The following is a 9,532-nucleotide window of genomic DNA, read 5'->3' as shown; positions in this document are numbered from 1 at the left end:
TTATGAGTCAAATAATGCAGCCACATTCTTAAAATGAAAATGCATTTCTGGAAATACATTTGAATTTGAATTGTGGTCACGATTTTGCAGCCACGTTCTTAAAATGAAAATGCATTTCTGGAAATGCATTTTCATTTTCAAATTTTACATTTCAAATTGAATTTTGGTATCTATTTGCTGGGGCATATTTTGAAAATTAAATTTCAAATGTCTTTTTCGTTTTCATTTTAATTAAGGGAAAGAATGAGCAGTCTTAAAGAAGAAAATGAAAATGCAAATAGGATGATTGAATACTAATTTGATTTATGAGTCAAATAATGCAGCCACATTCTTAAAATGAAAATGCATTTCTGGAAATGCATTTTCATTTGAATTTTGGTCACGATTTGCTTCCATAATAAACATTTGAAAAGCTAACTTTTGCAATTAGTAGGCTACTGTAGCCATCTCTCTGATCCAACTGTGACTACTTTAACCACAAGATGGCAGTAGTGTAGTGTGGATTGTTTCCAATTTCATGTATGGCACACTGAAGAATTCATAAATCAGGGTGAAATACTTCAACTTCATGGTGGATCGAGAAAGAATTATGTGTGCCAAACGCCATCACGTTGTCAAATCCCAAGACATGAAACGTGCTCCTCTGTTAGCCTTACATTTGCATTCGAGTCCATTTGGAACACTCCGAGATTGTTTTTGTGCCTTTAATGTCTTTGTTAATTGTTCCCGGTTTCACTTTGGGAAAACAGAGTGTCTGGAAAATAGAAAGTCTGGGAGGAATTGTTTGTAAGATTGCCACTTTATAACTGCACTGTGCAAGACGTGTTCATGATTTTTTTCCTGTGCAAAACACGCGTGATTAGTTAATCTCTGGGGTTACACTGACACCAAAATGATCATTAATACATTATTTTTCCATGTGCACATTTCACTACATACATTTGTAATAGAACATTATGTAAAATATACAAGGGCAGACATTTTCACCCCAGAAATGGAGCACCTCAAATATGGTAATTAATAAGGACATATTTTAAGGTACAGACAAATTGGCTGGGGGCATAAAATTGAGATGAGGTGACCTCCCTGTTACCTAACAGAGTGCAAGAGTGGACAAAAAGTAATTGACACTGCAGTAGAACATGCACTTCAAAATGCTACACGATATCTTCTTTCATGTAAACACATTTTTTGATTGACCTTTTGATAAACTTTGGGGGACAAAGATTATATTTTACTCACCAGTTGCAACCACAAAATGCTTTGAAATAGCCACAAAAATAATCCATCAAATTGTAAATGCATTAAATGTCTTCCTGTCTCACCACTTTAATCGTCGGACCTTCAGTGGTTTGCTTTTCCCAGTGATCTTAAATAACTGAGAGGAGATTTTGAAATGACTGAAGGTTTCAAAAACCTTTTCTTGAAGTGGACCTACATTAGGTCCAGTGGATCTTGTTTAGATGCCAATTCTCTTTCATTTGTAAACACTTACCTCTCCCTATGGAAATGACGTGCTAAAGCATCCAATCACTTTCAGCAGTTGAGGAACCTCCTTGACATGGTCTTCACCCCAAGCTTTAGAATTTACATTTTTGAATTATCTTTGCATACTTCGAACATTTGAAGGGGTTACATAAAAAAAATAAAAAACCAAGTAGGTAAACATGTAAGCCACATCATTTGGAAATCATCAATTTCATTTAGCAGTAAAGTCAATTTATAGAGCAAGGTCAACATTTTCAGGGGATAGTCTTTATTGTTTATGTGGGTAGAGGGCCCTGATGGGAGAATATGAGGACGCATAGCTCCTAGCAAAGAATGTACATATCAGTGTGATATCACACACCAACGAATTTTTATGCTGCCAACTGGCCCAGTTAAAATGAGGATTTACTGCTTGAAATAGTCGTCTTGGCTAAGATTGCCACTTGAAAAAGAAGTCTTTATCCAAGGCCATTTATTCAACAGTTTCTTGAAGGGGAGTTTATTTTCAGGGAGTCATTTGTAGATGGCAAATGCTATATGTTTAAGATGGGAAGTATTTCTCAGGAACAATCTAGGATCCAGATACCGTTTCCTCCATCCTCCATACTTTAATGTTCCCTAACTGCAGGCCACAGAAACCTGAGAGAACAGATTCTTAATCTTCTTTTGGTTTCTTCACCGTTGTCATGTGCGATCAGACAGCCTATACAATTATTACCACAGACGTGGCTTTAAGGGGGTGACAGATTGCTGAGACAGTTGATCAGACGAGTCAGACACTCTGTCTTAGAGTGCGGAGGGCAGTACAAATGATGAAGAATGTACTTAGAGAGCTATATCTTTTTTTCCCTTCCTGCACCCTTGTGTGACATCTAACCAAGCTCCGTGGCGATGAGCTCTGCTTTCGCTTCCTATCTCGGTGTCTAAATAGATTGGTATGTCAGCTGGACAGCAGAACATCTGAGGTTTTTAATATCAAGCCTGAGGTGCCTGCCCAAGGAATTGTGGGAATGGCTCTAATTCATTTTTATTAAGTTTTTATGCAGCCTTTCGCTCTCTGTCTTCTCCTGATAAAACCCCACGGGAATCATGGGTAATATTCACTGTCTCATACAGTATATGGCCCATTTACTGTATGTTTTGACATAGGTCAAGTTCCAATATTTCTTCAATATAAAAATGTGTCTATGTGGACCAGTATAGTACTGTATGTACAAACTCTGTCTTTACCCACAGTCTTTCACTGCCGCGCTCTCCTCCTCTTCCTATACTCAGAATAATTGATTTTACAAATTGCAAACCATGTATCATTTTTAAGAAGTGACAAGAACAAAGCCGCAACAAACGTCACATAATTTGTCAAGGTAACGAAACCAGTCTGATTAGCATAATCTAGTCTGTGGTTTAAAAAAGAAAGCTTGAAATGGGAATATACATCCTGCATATATACATCTGATATGTATACTGTATACATGTGTGAATTCCTGTGTGAATTCCTGTTTATTTCGTCATTCCAAAAGTTGTGTCCATGGTTACCAGAGGACTTTCCTTGCCTTCTCAGGTGTGTGTAGATGAGACTTTAACTAACTATAAATAAGATTAGTTTTGATCTTCATACATGAAAAACTGTATGTTTATACATTTACTGTATAAATAACTGTTTATCCAGTAACTGTTAACATGTTTATAAGTCAGTTTTCACATTAGGTAGTTACTAAATGTGACAAGTCGTGGGTTGCAATCAATATCAACCTTCTCCCAATCTTCATCTTGGCCCCTTGTGTCTGTTTCTACTTTAGAGTGGAATTCTCCACTCCACTTGATGTTGTAAAATATTTGGGGTGACTGCAGGACTGCTGGTCTTGTGAGATGAGCATAACAGATGTTAACAAATGGGTGATTAAAACAGGGGAGGTAAATCACTACTTGACAACCACCCCCATCTTTCCTTTTGATTGTGCAATTTCAGGGCACACAGGTTTGTAATACAGAGACTCAACCCATCCATTAACAACACTGACGAACTGTAAGGCAGATTTTCTGTGTACATGTGCAGCCTGAGTATCTGTAAGGTCAGGAGGTCCTGCAGCGAGGCCTCCACTGAGCAGAATATAGCACACAGCCCAGACAGTTAGGAGGCAAATCATGTACAAAACAGGGCTTATGTGATTAACGACCACTTCAGCTGCTGGTGTATGCTCTAGTGTATCAGTGCACTGACCACTGAAGACCCGTTAAGGAAGTAATTCTGTGCATTCTATATCTGTACTGTCCAACTCATGTATTTAAGCATGGCTGAGAGACAGAGTTTTGACTCATGCCATCAGTTTGTCTTGAACTGATTGTTTGATCCGGGCGCTCGACTAATAAACCGAAGTCAAACTCTTTCCCTTTGTCGTGACTCCTTCCGGCCTGCCTTCTTCAGAATAACCTCCTTATCACCAACCCATGTACAAATCACCAGACCACACACTTGTGTCTGAAACATGGGGGGGTGATATGTACAGGAGAATCATCAGTTGCCTGGACCCTCATACGATTATTCACAACATATGATAATGCCCTTTATGTAATCATCCGTACTCTGCACAATCAAGACATGCAGGCAATCATTACTTGAGTGTTGTTTTTCAACGCAGCAGTTCATGCTATAAGCCGGCATCCATGACAGCCGTTGTAGACAGAGCTGCGCCATTTGAAATGATCTCTTCGTTCTGCTGATGAAGTAATCGCAGTGGCCTTCTGTAACAAAGCCATTGAAAGGTAATATCCAGTAGGTCATTACTGGGCTTGTAATACAGTTGTGCTGTGTTGACCAAAGTAACACAACATAGCTGAAAGGGAGGGGGGGGGGGGGGGGGGGGGGGGGGGAGCGCACACAATCCAGAGAGATGTTTCCAACCAGCAAATAAAAGCAGGATTTTATCAAGTACATCAGTGACTAGGTGGGTGTCTGTCTGTCACATTCAACAGAAAAAGAAAGAAGAGGGAAAGAAAAAGAATCCCTAGGTCAGAAAGAAAATACATATTTTCTACTGGTTAATGGTATGATAAAGCCTTCCCATCGTGGTAGGTTGATGAGTGCTATTTCATGTTCCAGACCACTAATAAAAGCTCCCTTTGTGTCAGCCAAGCCTTTAGTCAACCTTGTTTTTTAATTAACTGTACAATATCGTTAAGGCCTGGATAATGGAATGTTTGCCAATATACTTCTCAGTTTTGAAGATTTTCAATGGAAAATGTTATTAATTATCATCTTATTTGGGAAAATCAGGCATGGCTGATTAGAAGAGAAAATAATTAACTGTAATCTCCTGACCGTTCACCAATCAATGGCAATACATGATTTTTCATCTCTAGAGGAGAAGCATCATTGTTTGGACACCAGATAGCAACACTGCTTTAACTTAGTGACAACACAAACAACCACAGGAATAGCACAGCTATTGGAACTTGCTGGAGTTTCTCACTGTCAAAACAAATACAAATTAATATATGTTATTGCAATTTATTATCAATGTTTAATATAGAAATATATGAATATAGCTTTGTCAAACAGACCAGGCAAACAGGTTAGTTACAGAGATACATTTGATAAAAGCATTACAAGGTAATTAAGGTATGTTAGATGTGTATCTCAGTTGGCAGTTTTGAGACTGACCCGATGGTTTCTCTGCGGAGGGTGAGCCAAATCAAGGGAACTCACGTATTTAGCAACAAAAAAACAGACTTGTGATCCAGGCAGAGTCTCTGAAGGACCCAGAAGAAGCTCTCTGCCAGAACACAGAAGCAATGGATGAAAGAAGATTCCATAATTTTCAAGGTGAATGATAAGGTAGCAGATACGTTGTGAGACTTGGTTCTGGGCAAGCCTTCAATAAAATTTAATTTGAAATAACTTTGTTGACTTTTCACAATTATGAGAATAGACAAAATAACTATTAACCTTGGATTGGGAATTGTAAATATCACACCTTGGTATCACAGCTTGATACCAAGCAAAGAGTGAAATAACAGAACCCACACCCACTGGATCCTTTTAAAATCATAAAACCAACCGGCACTTATTTTCTTGCTAACAATTATCCTATATTAGGAAGTACTAATAGGTACTGCTGACATTCACTTGACATGTGTTTGACATGGACCTAAAGCCAATCAATTTCATGCATGCTTTCATGCTTCCAGACCAAAAGGTAACATATTAAGTTTTCTTCATTTTCCTGTCACCATATTCAGTTGTGACTGTTAATGATCTGTCAGAAGAGAAAATATCCTGGTTGAATTGTTAAATATATCTCCATATAGGAGATATATCTCCGTATAGGAGTCAGATGGCTGAGCGGTGAGGGAGTCGGGCTGGTAATCGGAAGGTTGCCGGATCGATTCCCCACCGTGCCAAATGACGTTGTGTCCTTGGGCAAGGCACTTCACCCTACTTGCCTCGGGGGGAATGTCCCTGTACTTACTGTAGGTCGCTCTGGATAAGAGTGTCTGTTAAATAACTAAATGTATAGTTTCCATATGCAGGAATGGAGGCTGGTTATGATTTTCACAAATGTTTAGCAAGGCATTTTATCTTCAGACCACAAATCATTAATGGGAAGGTAACACTTTACTGGCTATAATGAGCTTACAAAACAGGTCAAATGTAAAGACCCTGTCAGACTGAGTTCCACACAAGAGGAATGTAGATTACGTTCTCATGGCTGATATGGTATTTTCCTATTTTAGGAATCCAGGTGCCACCACAGAAGGGGGTGGAAGTGAATCTGTTTCTTAATTTATTTATGTGAACTTGGCCTCACTCCAGTTGGAGCAGATGATTTCATTTGTCTGAGCAGAGTGGCTGATTTAATAGGATTACAACCTGACTGTTGGGAAATAAGCATTGTCTGTGTGCCTCTACCCACCTGAAGGGTTGAACACATTTGTTAACCCATGAGTGCTTGCACGTGTTCTCCATCCATCTTGAATCATTCATCATCCTCCTGGCTCCAAACAGCGCCTGGTAAAACAATATAAACAACACGGTCAACCGCCTAAACGGGTCCTAATGTCCTATTTGACTGCGGAAAGGCAGGAGCCTGGCTGCAGGTAGATAGAGAGCACATGCAGTATCTCCATTGGCTGCTTGGTTTAAACCCAGACAAACAAATAGGATCATTGTCCCCCACTTCGCTTTATGTCCATATCAGAAACACAACAGTAGTCACGAAGGGTGATGAGAAACAAAACTAGACTACTATTAACTACTATTGTCAGAAGAGAATACAATAAAACAAACTCAGAAGCCAGCAACACCATTCGTAAAAGGAAGAACCCTAAAAAAGTGTTACCAGAGAAATCTACCTGCAGTGGACGTCCAGCCGCAGACAGCCTGGGGTCCCCCCCTGAGGGAGCCAGTAGTCTCCTGCAGATCCCTGGAGAGGTCCAGTCGTCTTCCCACAGCCTTGTAGTGAGACAGAGAAGACCTCTGGTCGTGTCTCTCACTGCGTGACAACGGCTACCGGCTACCTCTCAGCTAGAAATGCAAAAAGACCAAACTAGACAAATAAATGATTCCCCCTCCTGTCTTATTTCATTGCTTGCTGACTGAAAGTGCGCTGTAGGGATCTGACAGTAATGGATATGTGTTGATTACGGTTTTCGGCGTCGACAGTTGCTACATTCATCATGATTTAGTCAATTTCCTTATTTGGGTTAGACAGGAATATACCTTTTGTCCATTTTATATTTGCCAATCCATTTGTATAAGCCCTGAGACCAACAACCACATTAGCATGTTGCCACCTTGTGAATGAACAAATACATAATTTGTAGACTGGCAAATACATTTTAGTTAGAATTGAGCACTGCTGTCATCTGACGTGCACCACAGTGCAGAGAGCAGCACATGAGTAAATGCAGGTTGAACTAAAGGAGACAGAAATCTGCATTTTATTCCCAAGGCTACCTTGAATGAAAACTCCAGCAGGGAAAATCAAGCTGAACAAGACCAGATGAGCAGGAGACGGTGAAATTATTTAGCTGCGGGTTGATCTGATGTAATTCGACTAAGAGCCACAGAAACAAACATGGGCAGCAGATTAACCTAGGTTTTAACCATGTTTACAACATCATATTTTATACATGTTCTCTTTCAAATATGACAGTGCTAAACATGACTTATTTTACCCAAATAGACCTATTTTGTTCGAACACACAGTACATATGTGCAGTTATATTTTCCCTAACTGCTGTTTCCCTTGTTCAAACGCTGCCTGAAAAAAAAGATAAATGAAAAGAGTCTCTGAGGTAACATCTAGGGGAGGGGGGAGGCACAAAGATGGACGGCTTGTTTTGTGACATTAGGCGTGCTCACCCACACACCGGGCCACTCTACGGCTTTCAGCTCTATTCCAGTGAAGCTGAGGGCCCACTGAGAGCTCCCTAAGCTCTTCTCAATCTAGTAGGATGTCAAACATAATGCTGACAGTTAATGTGGTCATTTAGTGCATGGCTGGCAGTGATGGCTTTTCAATTAATACAGCCCAAATGGCAAATATGCTCAATTAGCTTTAATGTGTTCTACTCTCTGATGTATGTTGCACGAGTACAGGGGGAAGAAAATAATTGTTTCTAATGCATTGGTATATCCCTGCATACTTATCAAAGCACAATGAGCGGCAGTGTGAGTAGTGCTGTTGTGTTTCATCCTCTTACTGGTTTGACTGGTAAATGCTTACCCTCCACATTGGGTGTCGAAATGTTCTGAAACTTCTCAGATGTACAGTGTTGTTTGGAGTGGACACTGCGACGGACGGAGATGTTGGGTCTGTAACGTACTCACGAAAAACAAAGATAATTCTCCACCCACAGCTCATATCATGTCCATTCCAGAAACACAACAGTAGTCGTGAACAATGGTGAGAAACATAACCCGACACCCCCAAGATGCAGAGTATAGTTTGTAAAAGACACTGCTGCCACAGGGGACTCTGTCTAAATATGCAGAACAGAAGGAACTGTCAAAAGCAGAAGAGATAAAGACCAAAAAAAAACAAACAGCAAAAAAACAAAACAGTTCAAATAGCTACACAAAGCCGTAGAGTTTTCGAAACGAGGCCCAGATGTGAGAACAGTTGTAAATATCAAACAGGGACAGCCTTTAGTAGGCTTGTGAGACTCGGGGTCCCCTGAGTGTTATATCTGTAGGGGTGGCACAAGCTGCCGTACAGTACTGTACGCTCTCTAACTCTCATTTGTTTTCTGCCACTACTGCGGCAGTTCTCTAGACAATCACAGAAAGATGTTTTCTTATATTTATCTTATGGTATGATATATGTTATAGAATTGTATACAAAAGTGTAAAGATTCTGAGTTGGTATTGATGTTGTGACTCTTCTGCTCTTGTGTGCCCTTGATGGTGTTGGTAGCTGTGAACAAGTGTCTGATAGTCTATCCCGTGGCTTGGCAATCCTCTGACTGCGTCTGAGACCCATCTACACGTCTGCCATCCTGAGCCGGATTAAAGCTAACTAACAGGATTGCCTGGGAAACATTATATTAATTTTAGGCCTGAAAAAAAAAAACAGGACAGTTACATACTTCAAGTACCTCTGCAGCAGGATGAGCACATCTCAATTTCCCTTGCTTCTCTCTAAAGGGCTCTTTCTAAATAGAGTTGTTCAGATGAGGCAAATTATTCCATAAAGAGGGGAAGATTCTCCTCCCATGAGCCTCTGCTCCAGGTGGCCACCAGGTAGTAAAAGTGAGTCCTGGCGTCTGGCGGGGATGCGTGGCAGGCCTTGTGATTTATCTGCCAGTTCAATCCACTTGAGCACAAGCCAACAGCAGGTGTGAGATTATGGCTTGCACTTATTTTGGAGGTGAACAGATGTGAGCTCTATTATAGTTCCACCAACTACAAATGCTGCTCTTTTTCACGCCATTGAAAGGACTAGATCCCTTTCATCGCCACGGTGAGCCCAGGCCGTCCTATTGAGATGCAAGCGAAAAGTTTGGGATAAACATGTGGAAACACAAAGGTATTTGCTGGCTC

This window comes from Hypomesus transpacificus, unplaced genomic scaffold (genome assembly GCF_021917145.1).
Source record: "Hypomesus transpacificus isolate Combined female unplaced genomic scaffold, fHypTra1 scaffold_31, whole genome shotgun sequence".
Taxonomy (NCBI): domain Eukaryota; kingdom Metazoa; phylum Chordata; class Actinopteri; order Osmeriformes; family Osmeridae; genus Hypomesus; species Hypomesus transpacificus.
The sequence above is the reverse complement of the archived record's forward strand: the minus strand, read 5'-3'. Positions refer to the sequence as shown.